The sequence below is a fragment of the Chlorocebus sabaeus genome, chromosome X (assembly GCF_047675955.1).
Source record: "Chlorocebus sabaeus isolate Y175 chromosome X, mChlSab1.0.hap1, whole genome shotgun sequence".
NCBI lineage: Eukaryota > Metazoa > Chordata > Mammalia > Primates > Cercopithecidae > Chlorocebus > Chlorocebus sabaeus.
The window spans coordinates 4,380,150-4,397,739 of NC_132933.1; the positions used below are offsets into that span (position 1 = coordinate 4,380,150).

At 37.3% G+C, this 17,590-nt stretch overlaps 1 long non-coding RNA gene across 1 annotated transcript in view; it reads left to right on the forward strand.

Moving 5' to 3' along the window:
• The window catches only part of LOC140710721 (uncharacterized), a 55,218-nt gene extending 39,140 nt beyond the window's left edge, over nt 1–16,078 (forward strand). Inside the window, exons 2-3 of the long non-coding RNA XR_012091826.1 lie at nt 14,618–14,866; nt 15,547–16,078. This is a non-coding gene — a long non-coding RNA (uncharacterized lncRNA). The remainder of the gene's footprint in view (nt 1–14,617; nt 14,867–15,546) is intronic.
• Nucleotides 16,079–17,590: the final 1,512 nt, after the last annotated feature.

Below are 17,590 nucleotides of genomic sequence, written 5' to 3' on the forward strand. Positions count from 1 at the left end.
CATTCCAGCTGAAGAGAGACCATTTGACATTCTAGAGATGGCTGCATGCAAACATCTAAAACTTTTGAGAGAATGCAGTGCACCAGTGAGACTGCTATTATGACTGTCAGGAGGATAATACCAAGAGTTTAGGGTGTGCTCTTTACCCAGGGTCTCCATAAACCAAACCACCTAAAATTAAATAGATCCGAGAATGAGCTAAGGAGTCAACTCACTTAACTAAGCAGTCTTTTCGTTAATCCCCTGCAACTGAATCTCTATAATACCAATGTTTTCTCTGTAGGCCATAAGTGCCAGCAGCTGTACAGATACTTCTGTTTAGCCAGTAAGTAATCTAGAGCAATTCTATTATCAAGCATAACTTTCACAAGAGAATTTAAAGTCTGCTGTGTAACCATGGCCTTTACCATAGAATCTGCTATAGAGCCTATCATGAGGGATACATTTCTAATCATTGCCTCTTTTACTCCAAACCATGGTATAAAGGACCTAACAAATGATGCCCTTCTAGAGTATTGAAGGCTTCCTGGCAATGCTCTCTTCAACCCATGATGTGGGTTAAGACGACTGAACCAATGTTCTGTTTCTGACTGATTATGAGGCAACATATGTACCACTAAAATTTCTTACCCACATTGGGCCTTCATCTTCCATCTATTAAGGTCTAAATTTATCCATGTATAAGACTGGCTGCAAAATCCTTCACAAATAAAAGTATAGTCCATAAATGCACACGACAGACCCCTTTTCACTTCTATTGTTCATAGAGACTTATTAAGCAAGGGAAAAAGTATTCAAAGGTAAGAGTCTCATAATAGTAGAGAAGTTGTTATCTGGGATCTTGGGAAAAGGAGTTCACATCAAGGATGCCATCTTCTGGGGAGAAACCGCCTTGGTTAGTTTTACCTTAAGGGTTCCAATGACTGTGAAGTTCCAAGAGTGTGGAGGGAACCTTCTCAGTTGTGAGAGTATGAATCCAAAGTTCAAGGTACCAAAGTTTTGCTGTAGTGTGGATGGCAAGGGCAGTCTTTCTCTGATGTTCTCAGAAGATCCAGTCTTCTGGTTCTAGACTGTGAAAGGGTTGATGGTCCTCCATCAGTGGACCATAAAAAGCTTTCTTTACCTGGTGAAAATACACTGTGGCATAATAATCCACTGTTATAACATCAGACCTCTTGCATGGGAAAGCTTTTAAACAACTAGAAAACATGCATTGAAAATGACAATTGAACGAAATCCCTCTGTAAATGTTTAAATGGACCATCAGGTTGCTGAATCTATCTGAAGCTTTGATTCTCTTTCCAGGAATATGGGTTTGACAAACCAAACATTTAGTTTATAGTCATAAACTATTTTAGCAATATAGAAGTCACCACATCAATATATATTTAATTTGGATCATTTTATCTTTTTCATGATGAGTCATGGAATGCAGAACTTTCAGTAACAAAAGCTGTAAGGACCCTGGAAGGACAATGTAATTGTCATGGTTCTCCATGAGTTCATGCTTAACACTGGACTTATATCCTCTTGAATACCAGTTGTTTATCCAATTTAGGTGCATAGCACTGATAACTGATGGGTTGTCACAGGTAATTTGACTTAGACCATGGAGTTCAATCAAATTGTATATCTAAACAATTTTTTTTTTTTTGAGACAGAGTCTCACGCAGTGGCACGATCTCGGCTCACTGCAAGCTCCGCCTCCCAGGTTCACACCGTTCTCCTGCCTCAGCCTCCCGAGTAGCTGGGACTACAGGCACTCGCCACCATGCCCGGCTGATTTTTTTTTTTTTTTTTTTTTTTGTATTATTAATAGAGACGGGGTTTCACCGTGTTAGCCAGGATGGTCTCGATCTCCTGACCTCATGATCCGCCTGCCTCGACCTCCCAAAGTGCTGGGATTGCAGGCGTGAGCCACCGTGCCTGGCTATCTAAACAATTTTAATACTGGCTGATTTAGCATGAAAATCTGGCAAAGTATTTTCTTGGTATACAATTAATTTTTGTTTTACTTGGGTTAGCAGTTGTATAAACCAGTCAGTCTTTTCATTAAAGTCCCAGGAATTCTTTTTTTTTTTTTTTTTTAATTTAGTTTTAAAATTTTAAACTTCTTTTTTTAAAATTATACTTTAAGTTCTAGGGTACATGTGCACAATGTGCAGGTTTGTTACATATGTATACATGTGCCATGTTGGTGTGCTGTACCCATTAACTCATCATTTACATTAGGTATATCTCCTAATGCTATCCCTCCCCACCCCCCAACCCCATGACCGGCCCCGGTGTGTGATATTCCCCTTCCTGTACCCAAGTGTTCTCATTGTTCAATTCCCACCTATGAGTGAGAACATGTGGTATTTGGTTTTCTGTACTTGCGATAGTTAGCTCAGAATGATGGTTTCCAGCTTCATCCATGTCCCTACAAAGGACATGAACTCATCTTTTTTGATGGCTGCATAGTATTCCATGGTGTATATGTACCACATTTTCTTAATCCAGTCTATCACTGATGGACATTTGGGTTGGTTCCAAGTCTTTGCTATTGTGCATAAAACATATGTGTTGCATGTGTCTTTATAGCAGCATGATTTATAATCCTTTAGGTATATACCCAGTAATGGGATGGCTGGGTGAAATGGTATTTCTAGTTCTAGATCCTTGAGGAATCACCACACTGTCTTCCACAATGGCTGAACTAGTTTACAGTCCCACCAACAGTGTAAATATGTTCCTATTTCTCCATATCCTCTCCAGCACCTGTTGTTTCCTGACTTTTTAATGATCGCCATTCTAACTGGTGTGAGATGGTATCTCATTGTGGTTTTGATTTGCATTTCTCTGATGGTCAGTGATGATGAGCTTTTTCATGTGTTTGTTGCCTGCGTAAATGTCTTCTTTTGAGAAATGTCTGTTCATATCCTTTGCCCACTTTTTGATGGGGTGGTTTAATTTTTTCTTGTAAATTTGTTTAAGTTCTTTGTAGATTCTGGATATTAGCCCTTTGACAGATGGGTAGATTGTAAAAAATTTTCTCCCATTCTGTAGGTTGTCTGTTCACTCTGATGGTAGTTTCTTTTGCTGTGCAGAAGCTCCTTAGTTTAATTAGATGCCATTTGTCTATTTTGGCTTTTGTTGTCATTGCTTTTGCTGTTTTAGTCATGAAGACCTTGCCCATGCCTATGTCCTGAATGGTATTGCCTAGGTTTTCTTCCAGGGTTTTTATGGTTTTAGGTCTAACATTTAAGTCTTTAATCCATCTAGAATTAATTTTTGTATAAGGTATAAGGAAGGGATCCAGTTTCAGCTTTCTACATATGGCTAGCCAATTTTCCCAGCACCATTTCTTAAATAGGGAATCCTTTCCCCATTTCTTGTTTTTGTCAGGTTTGTCAAAGATCAGATGGTTGTAGATGTGTGGTATTATTTCTGAGGGCTCTGTTCTGTACCATTGGTCTATATCTCTGTTTTGATACCAGTACCATGCTGTTTTGGTTACTGTAGCCTTGTAGTATAGTTTGAAGTCAGGTAGTGTGATGCCTCCAGCTTTGTTCTTTTGGCTTTGGATTTTCTTGGCAAAGTGGGTCATTTTTGGTTCCATATGAACTTTAAAGTAGTTTTTTCTAATTCTGTGAAGAAAGTCATGGGTAGCTTGATGGGGATGGCATTGATTCTATAAATTGCCTTGGCCATTTTCACGATGTTGATTCTTCCTATCCATGAATATGGAATGTTCTTCCATTTGTTTGTGTCCTCTTTTATTTTGTTGAGCAGTAGTTTGTAGTTCTCCTTGAAGAGGTCCTTCACATCCCTTGTAAGTTGGATTCCTAGGTATTTTATTCTCTTTGAAGCAATTGTGAATGGGAGTTCACTCATGATTTGGCTCTCTGTTTGTCTGTTATTGGTGTATAGGAATGCTTGCGATTTTTGCACCTTGATTTTGTATCCTGAGACTTTGCTGAAGTTGCTTATCAGCTTAAAGAGATTTGGGGCTGAGACGATGGGGTTTTCTAAATATACAATCATGTCATCTGCAAACAGGGACAGTTTGACTTCCTCTTTTCCTAATTGAATGCGCTTTATTTCTTTCTCCTGCCTGATTGCCCTGGCCAGAAATTCCAACACTATGTTGAATGGGAGTGGTGAGAGAGGGCATTCCTGTGTTGTGCCAGTTTTCAAAGGAAATGCTTCCAGTTTTTGCCTATTCAGTATGATATTGGCTGTGGGTTTGTCATAAATAGTTCTTATTATTTTGAGATACATCCCATCAATACCTAGTTTATTGAGAGTTTTTAGCATGAAGGGCTGTAGAATTTTGTTGAAGGCCTTTTCTGCATCTATTGAGATAATCATGTGGTTTTTGTCATTGATTCTGTTTATATGATGTATTGTGTTTGTTGATTTGTGTATGTTGAACCAGCCTTGCATCCCAGGGATGAAGCCAACTTGATCGTGGTGAATAAGCTTTTTGATGTGCTGCTGGATTCGGTTTGCCAGTATTTTATTGAGGATTTTTGCATCGATGTTCATCAGGGATATTGGTCTAAAATTCTCTTTTTTTGTTGTGTCTCTGCCAGGCTTTGGTATAAGGAAGATGCTGGCCTCATAAAAGGAGTTATGGAGGATTCCCTCTTTTTCCATTGATCAGATTAGTTTCAGAAGGAATGGTACCAGCTCCTCTTTGTACCTCTAGTAGAATTCAGCTGTGAATCCATCTGGTCCTGGACTTTTTTGGTTGGTAGGCTATTAATTATTGCCTCAATTTCAGAGCCTGTTATTGGTCTATTCAGGGATTCAACTTCTTCCTGGTTTAGTCTCGGGAAGATGTATGTGTCCAGGAATTTATCCATTTCTTCTAGATTTCCTAGTTTGTTTGCATAGAGGTGTTTATAGTATTCTCTGATGGTAGTTTGTATTTATGGGATCAGTGGTGATATCCTCTTTATCATTTTTTATTGAGTCTATTTGATTCTTCTTTCTTTTCTTCTTTCTTAGTCTTGCTAGCAGTCTATCAATTTTGTTGATCTTTTCAAAAAACCAGCTCCTGGATTCATTGATTTTTTGGAGGTTTTTTTGTGTCTCTATCTCCTTCAGTTCTGCTCTGATCTCAGTTATTTCTTGCCTTCTGCTAGCTTTTGAATGTGTTTGCTCTTGCTTCTGTAGTTCTTTTAATTGTGATGTTAGGGTATCAATTTGAGATCTTTCCTGCTTTCTCTTGTGGGCAGTTAGTGCTATAAATTTCCCTCTACATATTACTTCAAATGTGTCCCAGAGGTACTGGTATGTTATGTCTTTGTTTTCATTGGTTTCAAAGAACATCTTTATTTCTGCCTTCAGTTCGTTATGTACCCAGTAGTCGTTCCGGAGCAGGTTGTTCAGTTTCCATGTATTTGAGCGGTTTTGAGTGAGTTTCTCATTCCTGAGTTCTAGTTTGATTGCACTGTGGTCTGAGAGACAGTTTGTTATAATTTCTATTATTTTACATTTGCTGAGGAGTGCTTTACTTCCAATTATGTGGTCAATTTTGGAATAAGTGTGATGTGGTGCTGAGAAGAATGCATATTCTGTTGATTTGGGGTGGAGAGTTCTGTAGATGTCTATTAGGTCCACTTGGTGCAGAACTGAGTTCAATTCCTGGATATGCTTGTTAACTTTCTGTCTCGTTGATCTGTCTAATGTTGACAGTGGGGTGTTAAAGTCTCCCATTATTATTGTGTGGGAGTCTAAGTCTCTTTGTAGGTCTCTGAGGACTTGCTTTATGAATCTGGGTGCTCCTGTATTGGGTGCATATATATTTAGGATAGTTAGCTCTTCTTGTTGAATTGATCCCTTTAGCATTATATAATGGCCTTCTTTGTCTCTTTTGATCTTTGTTGGTTTAAAGTCTGTTTTATCGGAGACTAGGATTGCAACCCCTGCTTGCTTTTGTTTCCCATGTACATGGAAGATCTTTCTCCATCCCTTTAGTTTGAGCCTATGTGTGTCTCTGCATGTGGGATGGGTCTCCTGAATACAGCACACTGATGGGTCTTGACTCTATCCAATTTGCCAGTCTGTGTCATTTAATTGGGGCATTTAACCCATTTACATTTAAGGTTAATATTGTTATGTGTGGATTTGATCCTATCATTATGACGTTAGCTGGTTATTTTGCTCATTAGTTGATGAAGTTTCTTCCTAGCATCGATGGTCTTTACAATTTGGCATGTGTTTGTAGTGGTTGGTACCGGTTGCTACTTTCTATGTTTAGTGTTTCGTTCAGGAGCTCTTGTAAGGCAGGCCTGGTGGTGACAAAATCTCTCAGCATTTGCTTGTCTGTAAAGGATTTTATTTCTCCTTTACTTATGAGGCGTAGTTTGGCTGGATATGAAATTCTGCGTTGAAAATTCTTTTCTTTAAGCATGTTGAATATTGTCCCCCACTCTCTTCTGGCTTGTAGAGTTTCTGCAGAGAGATCTGCTGTTAGTCTGATGGGCTTCCCTTTGTGGGTAACCCGATCTTTTTCTCTGGCTGCCCTTAACATTTTTTCCTTCATTTCAACTTTGGTGAATCTGACAATTATGTGTCTTAGAGTTGCTCTTCTTGAGGAGTATCTTTGTGGCATTCTCTGTATTTCCTGAATTTGAATGTTGGCCTGCCTTGCTAGGTTGGGGAAGTTCTCCTGGATAATAACCTGAAGAGTGTTTTCCAACTTGGTTCCATTCTCCCCATCACTTTCAGGTATACCAATCAGATGTAGATTTGGTCTTTTTCCATAGTCCCGTATTTCTTGGAGGCTCTGTTCATTTCTTTTTACTCTTTTTTCTCTAAATTTCTCTTCTCACTTCATTTAATTAATTTGATCTTCAATCACTGATACCCTTTCTTCCACTTGATTGAATCGGCTACTGAAGCTTATGCATGCATCACGTAGTTCTCATAGTTCTCGAGCCATGGTTTTCAGCTCCATCAGGTCATTTAAGGTCTTCTCTATGCTGTTTATTCTAGTTAGCCATTCATCTAATCTTTTTTCAAGGTTTTTAGCTTCTTTGTGATGGGTTCAAACATCATCCATGGACTGCACCCACTGTCCGACAAGCCCCAGTGAGATGAACCCGGTACATCAGTTGGAAATGCAGAAATCACCCGTCTTCTGCGTTGCTCATGCTGGGAGCTATAGACTGGAGCTGTTCCTATTCGACCATCTTGGAACCCAGTTCCAGGAATTCTTAACCAGTCCAAATGATATGATTCTAAAGTTACCAAAAACCTATATTCAAGAGTGCTTTTCAGGGTTGTTTCCATTCTTTCCTGAACTTCCTAAAAGACACCATATTCTAGGATTTTGCATGCTTGTGAAGTTTTCAGAAACTGTATCAGCATTAAACAATTAGCTGTGGAAATGGCTTTAAATGGTCATAGTTAAAGACACAATTGACAAGGAAATGTGGTTATTTCTGTGGTCTACAATAACATATAACTCTAATTATGATTGATAGCATATCCTTGGACATATTTGAATTCTAGAAATCCCATACACTTTTGGAACAGATATTAATATCATTCACTAAAACATAACCTGCCTGGGCATAGTGACTTACACCTGTAATCGCAGCACTTTAGGAGGCTGAAGCAGGCAGATCACCTGAGACTGGGAGTTTGAGACCAGCCTGGCCAGCATGGTGAAATCCCATCTCTACTAAAAAAAAAAAAAAAATAGCTGGGCGTGGTGGTGCACACCTGTAATCCCAGCTACTCCAGAGGCTGAGGCACAAGAATCACTTGAACCCAGGAGGTGGAGGTTGCAATGAGCTGAAATCGCACCACTGCACTCTAGCCTTGGTGGCAGGGCAAGACTGTCTCTTTCTCTGTCAACTCTGAAGAAGGTTAAAAGGTTAAACATTATTTTTTTTTTATTTTGGCAATGCTTCCCATGTAACTTAACAGGTCAAATAATCCTGTTTACCTCTCTTTTGGATGCTTCAGGGACCCTTTGTAGCATCCCAAAATTAAAGGTCAGAAAAGATAATTTTGAAGGTGGAATTTGATTTTGGGAAACCTGTCAAATATTTTAAAGGTTTAAAACACTTGATATTATAAAATAGAATTCCATGTGAACATAAGGCATTCATTTAGCCAAAATGATGACTTAAAAATTTTTTAAAGGCAAAAACCTGTACTCATTTATAGAGGGAAGACTTTGCTTTCCAAACATTCTGTCTCTTCTCTTTCCCTTCTTTTTCCTGTAGTTTATTCAAAAGGCAAACAGAAATATTTCATTATCCTTTAATATTACCTGAAAATCTTATTCAAGAGAGAAAGCCAAATTTCACCCTTGCATTAGTGTACTATTAATGTCAACCCCAATCTTTAACAAAACCTTATAGACACATTTATCCAGTGTTAATCAGTTTGACCATAAGGTGATTCTCATAAACCTTTTATAACCCTTTACAAATGTTTGTTAAAGAGCAGATCAGTGCTCTAAGAAAACCGTATTGTGCTTTTATTTCAATGTTCAACTTACAGAAAAACTGAATAATGCCCCTTTACATTTAGCCAATATATTCATACACAGAATTTTTTTTACAAGATTAACTTTTCACAACTCTTCCACGACTTGCTCAAACCTTCAGCTTTATCCCATCTAATTTAAAACAATCCTTTAACCCTCTAAACCAGGCAAAAATTACATTCCTACGCCTTCTTAGAATTTTTTAGTAAAAGCACATTTCACTTTCCTCACACACCTTGCATGTAAAAACTGATCAGTAGTCTCAATCATATGTTACAATGTTAACTCTTATTAATTTTTATTTTTGGTGAAAAACGTGGTAAGTGATTTTAATTATGTACTAGGTGTGGAGCCTAGGACACCAGAGAGAAGTGCAGATAAAGTCTGACTCTTTCTGCATAGCCAGGGGACTTGACTAACAACACATGTCACCAGGCCTTACCCAGAATCTAATGGCTCCAAAGCAGGCAAGTTGAACAATTTTTAAAAGTCAAAGAAGCAGATTATTACCTTAAAGAATTTAGCAAACCTAATAGCTGACCTGCCTAATTTAGACCAAATATCTTTATTTTTAAGACATTTTTATTTTACCAATAATCTTTAAAATGGTTTTTATTTATGAAAGATTACTAAATTTACTTGAACTAGATGGCATTAGTTTTAATTTCTCTGACAATGTATTCAATTTAAGCACTTATTTTAAGCCAATTAATTAGAACTCTTTTATGTAAAAATTACACACACAACATATATAAATACACAGAGGATCCAACAGTTCTAATATTTTTCATTTGGCAGTTTTTAAGTTTCTTAATTGGATTACTGGCTTCTGGGCTGGAGTTCTTTGAGGAGCAGGGCTAGGAAAACATGCAGTTTCTAAGGTCTAATAAGCAGGCACACCTGGAAGGAAGAAACAGATTCCTAAAATTAAGGATCCCATTTTTAAATCACATCCTGAATCCCCAAAATGTGAGAAATGCTATGGAAGAAGACAGTGTGATGCTTTTACAGTGCATTTTACTGCAAGGCAACCCAAATCCAATCAGCCCATTTTGTAATCAGCCCATCCCCCATGGGAGTCTCACCTCTCAGTTGGGAGGGGGATTTTTCCCTACCTTCCAGTTGGCCAAGAGCATACTTCTCTGATTCCAGCATGCAAAGAACCAAGTATCCCTCCATAACTGCCATTAGCCAGCCCTTAAAGTGTATTTCCTGCCTAGTTATTATGCACCAAGGCTAAAAGCTCTCCCATCACGCAAAGTAATTTCTGATATACCCCAAAAGTAAAAAATGTCAGATAACACAATGTAAAACAGAACAGAGCCTTAGATTTTGAGAGGGATCTATACACCTTCAATTTCTGGGGTTCCATGAAGAAAACAGAGTTTTTTTTCCCAAAAGGAGGTCGGTGGTGCCTCCTCTGTTTTCCCAGAGTCCCAGGCTGTTAGAGCTTGAATATCCACTTTTAATTATGCTGACTTTTAACCATAGAACTTAAGAAAAATGTCCTTTTAAATCTCTTATTACCCAACTTTAGCCAGGCCAAATGGCCAATATTTCTGGCTTTTGAACTTTACCAAAGGTAACCTCCCTTCCTCAGAGAAAGGAGAATTCAAGAAGGGAAGCCAGAAGTTGTACATGGAGGGGAAGAGAATCAACAAATGGTAAAGGTCACACAGATATCAGTCAGAAAGTACTCATTCCCTAAACCACGATTGAACCTGGGCTGCCATTGTGAAAAGACAAAGCTAGCTACTAAGCTACAGCACTGGGCAGTTTCCATTGCTTTTCCCAGAAGGAGTCTAGAGCAGCCAGTTTTGAGCTTGCAATGACTTTTAACTGCTCAAGATAATTTTTAGAGCTAACTATGATATAAACCTTAAAATTCCTCTTGCCTGGATGGTGGAGACCAAGAGAAAGCACAGCCACATGGTTACAAGGTCAGGCTCCTAAGGACATAAAACAAGACAAGATGGAAACCTCATCCAGTTTTGTTACTGATCAGCTTGCTGGTCCATCTTGAACAGCAGGCTTATGGGGTCGTAAGTCTGTGTTCTATCCTGAGATACTCCTCTTTATGATAGAATAATATAGAAAAGTAAATTTGTAGCACAAAGGATCCCAGATTTGGTACAGCTTAAGACTAACCTCATGAATCATTATTCTCATTAATTAAAACTTTGCAAGAGATAGTGATTTTTACCATCTCTATTACCAGTTTGCACAGAGAGGAAAGGGAAATGAGAATAGGATTGCCTGCAGCAGGGTGGGAAAGGTGAGGAGCTCAGGGAGGCCAGAAAGACCCACCCACTGCAACAACACTTAATCAAAACTCCAGGCAGCCACTTGTCAGTCGCAAAGGGATCTTTTCCAGAAATCCGATCAACTCTCTAGTTTCTCCCCTTAGGGAGGAAAAAGTTCCCCGTGTTCTGTGATCCTGTACATGCCTGATCCTGTCACCCGCAGCCATCAGCAAATAGTGCAAGGTAGATTTATCGTAAGAGAATAACAGTTAACATCCCATAGTGCCAAATCCATTTTTAACCAAGATGGACTTTACTGAGGGGAGGGCCTTTAACCCAATCCCATCCTTTGCCCAGGTAAAATGTACCCCATTACTTACCCAACATTTGCCAATTGGTGCTTCTATCTATTTCCTTTGGATTGGGATAGTAAATAAGCTAAAAGTTTAGAAGATTTAATGTTTTTTAAATCAATCGCTTGAGCTTTTTATTTGCCTTTTGTAAAGACTTTAAATTTAAAAAACTGAAATTTTTAGAAGCTTCTGGATATCAATAGGCATCAATAGCTTTCATTTTTAAATGTGTTTTAGTGCAGTGTTGTTCATTTGGAATGTTCCACTGTAAGCTATCTTTAGTAAGATTTTGCCATTTCTGTAAGACTTCGCTGCTTCCGGGGCATAACACTTAGGCATGTATAAGCCATAAGAAACTCAGTTCAGAAAACCAAACACTGCATGTTCTCACTCATAGGTGGGAACTGAAAAATGAGATCACTTGGACTCGGGAAGGGGAACATCACACACCGGGGCCTATCATGGGGAGGGGGGAGGGGGGAGGGATTGCATTGGGAGTAAATGACCAGTTGATGGGTGCAGCACAGCAAGATGGCACAAGTATACATATGTAACAAACCTGCACGTTATGCACATGTACCCTAGAACTTAAAGTATAATAAAAAAAAAAAAAAAAAGAAACTCAGTTCTTTAGAAATTAAGGATCCCATTTTTGCCTCACATATTGGCTTTGCTCTCAGGGTCCCTTGATCAATGTAGCCAATAAGTTTCTCCTACTTAAGTGCATAAGAAAAATGAAACAAAGGGGTAGAACACAAAAATCCCTGTGAATGTCCAAAAGCCAAATTTTACACCCCCTGCATTATTGCCATTTACTTCCAGTTTCCTTCTGACCCAGTCAGATGTAAGAGGCCTCTAACCAGATCAAATGTGATCCCAGACTCAGACCAGTTTTTGTTGCAACTTCCAAACCCAGTTTAGATCAGAAATTTGCTCAAAGAGACTTGGAGAGCTCAAAACACAAATCAGTGGAGCTTCAGAACTCCAGAGAGAACTTACCACAATCCTCAGCTGCTCTGAGAGTTCAATTGACACAATGGGTCCAGCGGGCATCTCACTTGGTCAGTCGGCACTACTGGTGGCCATTAGAAGCTCTACTTTGGATTCCACTTCTGACGTCATCTGATAAAATAAAACCTTCAGCCAGATTAAATTTATAGGAGTTTAATTGAGCAATGAATGATTCACAAATCGGGCAGTCTTCCAAGCCAAAGTAGGCTCAGAGACTCCAGTGCAGCCACGTGGTGGAAGAAGACTTATGGACAGAAAAAGGAAAGTGACATACAGAAAATGGAAACATGGTATAGAAACAACTGGATTGGTTATAAGTTGGCATTTGCCTTATTTGAACATGGTTGGAACAGTTGGCTACATTTCATTGGCCAAAATTCGGTGACTGCACAAGTGTAGACTACAGTCTGTTTATACCTTCACTTGTTATAGTTCACAAAGTACAGAAAAACCTTTAGGCTGAACTTAAAATATGTAAGGAGGCAGCTTTAGGCTAAACTTGATTTAACACTAACTAACTCAAGTACTGTTTTCTTAGTTTTGACTGCAAGTTATCTAAATGGACTCACCGTAGGGAAAAGCAACCATGCTGCAGAAAGTCTTTATTTTGCTTTTGGTAACTGGCCTAACAAACAGATTTTACATTTTATTAAAATAATTCCTATGTCATTGTTATTAAGATTTCAGTCACTTAGGAAAACTGAGATTAAAAGTTAAAGTTATTATATCCTTATATCTTCCTGTATGTGCTTTTGAAGTACTTGTGACGTTGAGTTACAGGGCTTTGTCTCCTGGGTCTAAAAAGAACACCAAGACCTGCTAAATCTTAAACACTAACAGCAATTAAAGCCTCATCTTCAGGTACAGATTAAAATAATCTGCCTTCCTGAGACACAGGGTGAGGAATTAAAGCTATTCAACTCCTCAGGGCCCAGGGACGATCACAGAAGACATGAGCATGTGAGATTTTAAGGGCCAATTTTGAAAGATAAAATAAGTTAAGTTTCTCTATAAACGAATTACGAATGTCAAAGGCACACTGATCCAAGACCAGTATCTAGGCCCCTGTGTCATATTAACAAAGTTCTCTTGGAGTATTAACCCAGGTTTTAAAAAAATATATAAAAGATTATAAGACGGTTTATAGAAACGATATCCTATGTTCAAAATGATTAAAATCTAATAGATTTGTTTATAAGATTTGAGAGACAGATTTAATTGACCTCATGCTCTTTATTAGGGCTTATTGTTCGGGAAAGTAAGTTTCCTCTTCCAAAGAATAAAATTTTTCCTTTTTTTTTTCTGAGATGGAGTCTCTGTCACCCAGGCTGGAGTGCAGTGGCACAATCTCGGCTCACTGCAACCTCCACCTTCTTGGTTCAAGTGATTATTCTGCCTCAGCCTCCTGAGTAGCTAGTATTACAGGCATGCACCACCACACCTTGCTAATTTTTATATTTTTAGTAGAGACAGAGTTTCACCATGTTGGCCAGGCTGGTATCAAACTCCTGACCTCAAGGCCTGCTTCAGCCTCCCAAACCACTGGGATTAGAGGCATGAGCCATCATGCCAGGCCTAAAATCTTTTTGTTATTACTATGGCTGCATGAATGACTTTTTTTTTTTAAACAATGACCTGTGATCCTATTTCATGATATCAAATGTTTTAAACTTTCTATATTTGATGCTTTCCAAAACCAAATTCCAAATTCAGTCATCAATTTTTTGATATTAGGTCCCCTGAAGTCCAAAAGAGACATATTCAGCTTATTTGGTGTAATAAAATTATACAGAAAGCATTGTCAAATATGAAATGCTATCTAATCTTCTTTGCATTGTATTTATATAAATGTGCTATTAGTTATTTGTTCCATAATTATATGAAATTCCTGTGATTCTGATGTCTTAGTATATGTTATCAGTAATAATTATGATTATTATGTAAAATTGTTTTATGCCACAGAAGTATCCAAATTTCCTTGTCAATTGTGTCTTTAACCATGGCTGTCCTAGGACTTTTGTCATCCAGAATTGTTTTATTTTGATCTTTTTATAGAGTGGTTTATAATCAGCTATAGAACTCTGAGGATAACTCTTAAATATAGGTTTCTGATAACTTTAGAGATTGAGCCATTGGAATAGAGAGAAAATCTTCCAGGACTCTCAAGGAGAACTGATATATTCATGAGGTTTACTGATCCAGTATTGAGCAGGATGGGAGTTATTTGCATGGACTGAACTAATAGAAGACTGAAATAATCTTTTATGACTTTTTGTTTAAAACATTTGCTGATTCATTTTGTTTTGTTTTTCAGAGTCAAGAAAACTTTCTCCTCTTTTAAGCTATTTACAGCTCTTAACAACTGAGTCAATTATACCCTTCTGAGCAAAATTTAAAACATATTCCCCTTTTCTCAATTTCTCTAAAATGTGCAAACTATTTTGTGAGTATTCTTAATTTATGACAATATAGTTATTTACACAAGTTGAATAAGAATCTGTTTTCTTTTATGACAGGCATAACTGGATACACTGGTTATTTTACCAAGGCTTTGACTGGAATGACATTTTCAGACTGGCTTGAGAAAATGAAGCTGACCTGACCTATGGAGCCAATAAAAAGCCCCTTGGAAAAACTAGTCCCATATCTTGTCCTTTCTAGTGTCCTGACCTGTAGTAAGTAAAAGGGATCACTTTCTGATAGGCCCAGGAACCCCAAGTTGTCTTGGGACCTGGAAAAGAGAGGAATTCACGCAATTCACACAGGTATTTGCAAGCACAGATAAATCCTTGGCCTGGCTTAAGGCTCTTAAAAAGGCCTAATCTTAGACTCCTTATGAAATACATTCAAGCAAGACCAACTAAAAAGAAGAGAGTGAGAGTGGCTGTATAGAAAATGATTATTCTTGCTGCACTTCATGCAAATAATCAAGCCAAGTCTAATAGGACTAAAACTTATTTTACAAATAAACCGGTATTACTATGATTTTGTCTTTAGTAAAATTGAGGAATTGGAGAGAGAAAAATTATGTTTCAAAATAAACTATAGTATACTTGTTTATGATTCTAGTCTTGCTTAATGTTTTTCAATTTTTATTATTGTCTACTATTTGGACTGAATTCTAAAATTTTTCCTGACTGCAAGTCTCAAATAACATTTTCACTTTTTCCCTTCTTTCTTTTCCTTTTTTTCTCACATTTGTCCTGATTTGAAATCACTAAAAATTAAGCTGTGCTTTTCCTAAATCCCTGTAAACTGAAGCTAGACAACTTAAACTTCGGAATAAAATAACAATAACCTATTTATGTATATAAACCACTTTCATACCTGCCTACTGATGTATGGACTTCAGAGCAATATGACCTATAGTCATTTTCCAGGATTGTTCTTTTTTATTTGATTGTTGCTTCCCTTATCTTTTCCTCTCCTCACTTTTTCTTTGTAGGACTTGAGACTTCATAATCTGCTAAAAAATGAGCTTTCCTAACAACGTGGGACCTGTTTGTCTAAAAATAAACTGTCCTAGCCACGAGAGAGCAGACAAAACCCAAGACCACAGACTCATTTTCTTCTAAAATGCTTTGTCTGAAAGATTATAAGAAGAAAACGGGAGAGAAATATAAAAAGAAAATAAAAACTTGGGACCCCAATTCACTATGCCAAAAGGGAGAAAATTAAGCTGAAAGCTGAGTAATGCAAGAAGCTGCCTTTCTTTTTGTTCCTAAGCAAATAGCTACAGATAAAAGGTTAAATATCTCCACAGGTAGCTACTCTAGGTTCACTTTATCTTATGTAAAGTGCTGATTTACAGAGCATGAGATGAATACGTAATTGACCATTCCCCTAACTGCTCCTTTTCTCTTGCAATATGTGGATTCAGTAATGTGACCATACCCTACCTCTTTCCCCTCCAGCCTGCTTTTCCCCATTAAATACTGAAGCCCTCAAAATAATATTTGGAGAAAGGCACAGACATATCACCCAGGTGGGTCCTTAACCTTGGTAAAATAAACTTCTAAATTGATTGAGACCTGTCTCAGATACTTTTTGGTTTACAATATAATACGAAAAGTATTCTTTAATCTGCATGCATGGAAAACTATCTATTCATACTGGAAAATAAAATGTTACCTAACTTATATTTTAATTAAAAAAATAATTGCAACCACCTCAAAATTGAAGAAGTAAAAACTTCTCACAAACAACAGATCAAAGAGGCAATAAATGAAATATTAGACTATAAAATAATGAAAAGCAATACAGTGAATATCAAGTCTATGAAATGTATCTAAAGTATTCAGAGGTAAATAGATACCTTTTAATATTTTTATCATTTAAAAAGTGAAAAAAATGCCAGTATCTTGGAAAGGAAATATTAAAGCCTGAGGACCATTGTTGGGAGTGATGGGATGATAACAGTTCTATCAGATAATGAGGTAGTATGATATATGTTATAAGCACTGGCCTTAAAACCAGGTGACTTGCATCCATTTCTCAACCCTACCACATTCATAGTAGTATGAAGTTGGACAAGATATTGAACTTGGATATTTACTTTTCTCATCTGGAAAATATCAGCTTGACAAATATTTTCTGTAAAGGGCCAGATAGTAAATATTTTAGACTTCACAAGCTACATTAAATCGTCTCTGTCACAACTACTCAACTCTGCCATCAAAGCACAAAAGCATCCATAAACAATATGTAAATATCAAGCGTGGCTATGTTCCATGTGTCCCATTAAAACCTTATGAAAACAGGCAACTGGAAGCAGGATTTGGTCCCAGGTCGACTGTGGTTATTTGGCTCCTAAATCACAGTGTTTTTCATAATAATTGACTAAAAAAAAGTCTGCAAAATACTCTACAGGTAAAGTCAGGGTAGTGTAGACAATATACACACACACAACACACACCCATATATATATATATATATATATATATATATATATATATATATATATATATATAATCATTGCAAATTCTGGACTAAATTCCACTTGTCATGTTATATAAACCTTATAATATGTTGGCAGATTTGGTTTGCTATCGTTTTGTTGAGGATTTTTGTGTCAATATTAATTAGGAATTTTGATGTATACTTTTATTTTCTTGTGATGATTTTGTCTGGTTTTGGTATCAGGGTAATACTGACTTCATAGAATGTGTTAGGAAGTGTTCTATCCTCTTCTAGTTTTTAGAAGTTTGAGAAGGATTGGTTTTAATTCTCCTTTAAACATTTGGTAGAATTCAGTCATGAAGTCATGTGGACCTGGCCTATTCATTGTGGGAGGTTATTAGAATTATTAAGTTCAGTCCCTTTACTTCTTAATGCCTATTTAGATTTCCTATCAGTTTTGGTATTTTGTGTCTTTCTAAGAATTTTTCTATCTCCTCTTGGTTATCTAATTGATCATCTAATTTGTTGGTATATGCGTATTCATAGTATTCCTTTATTATCCTTTTTATTTCTATACAATGGGCAATGAT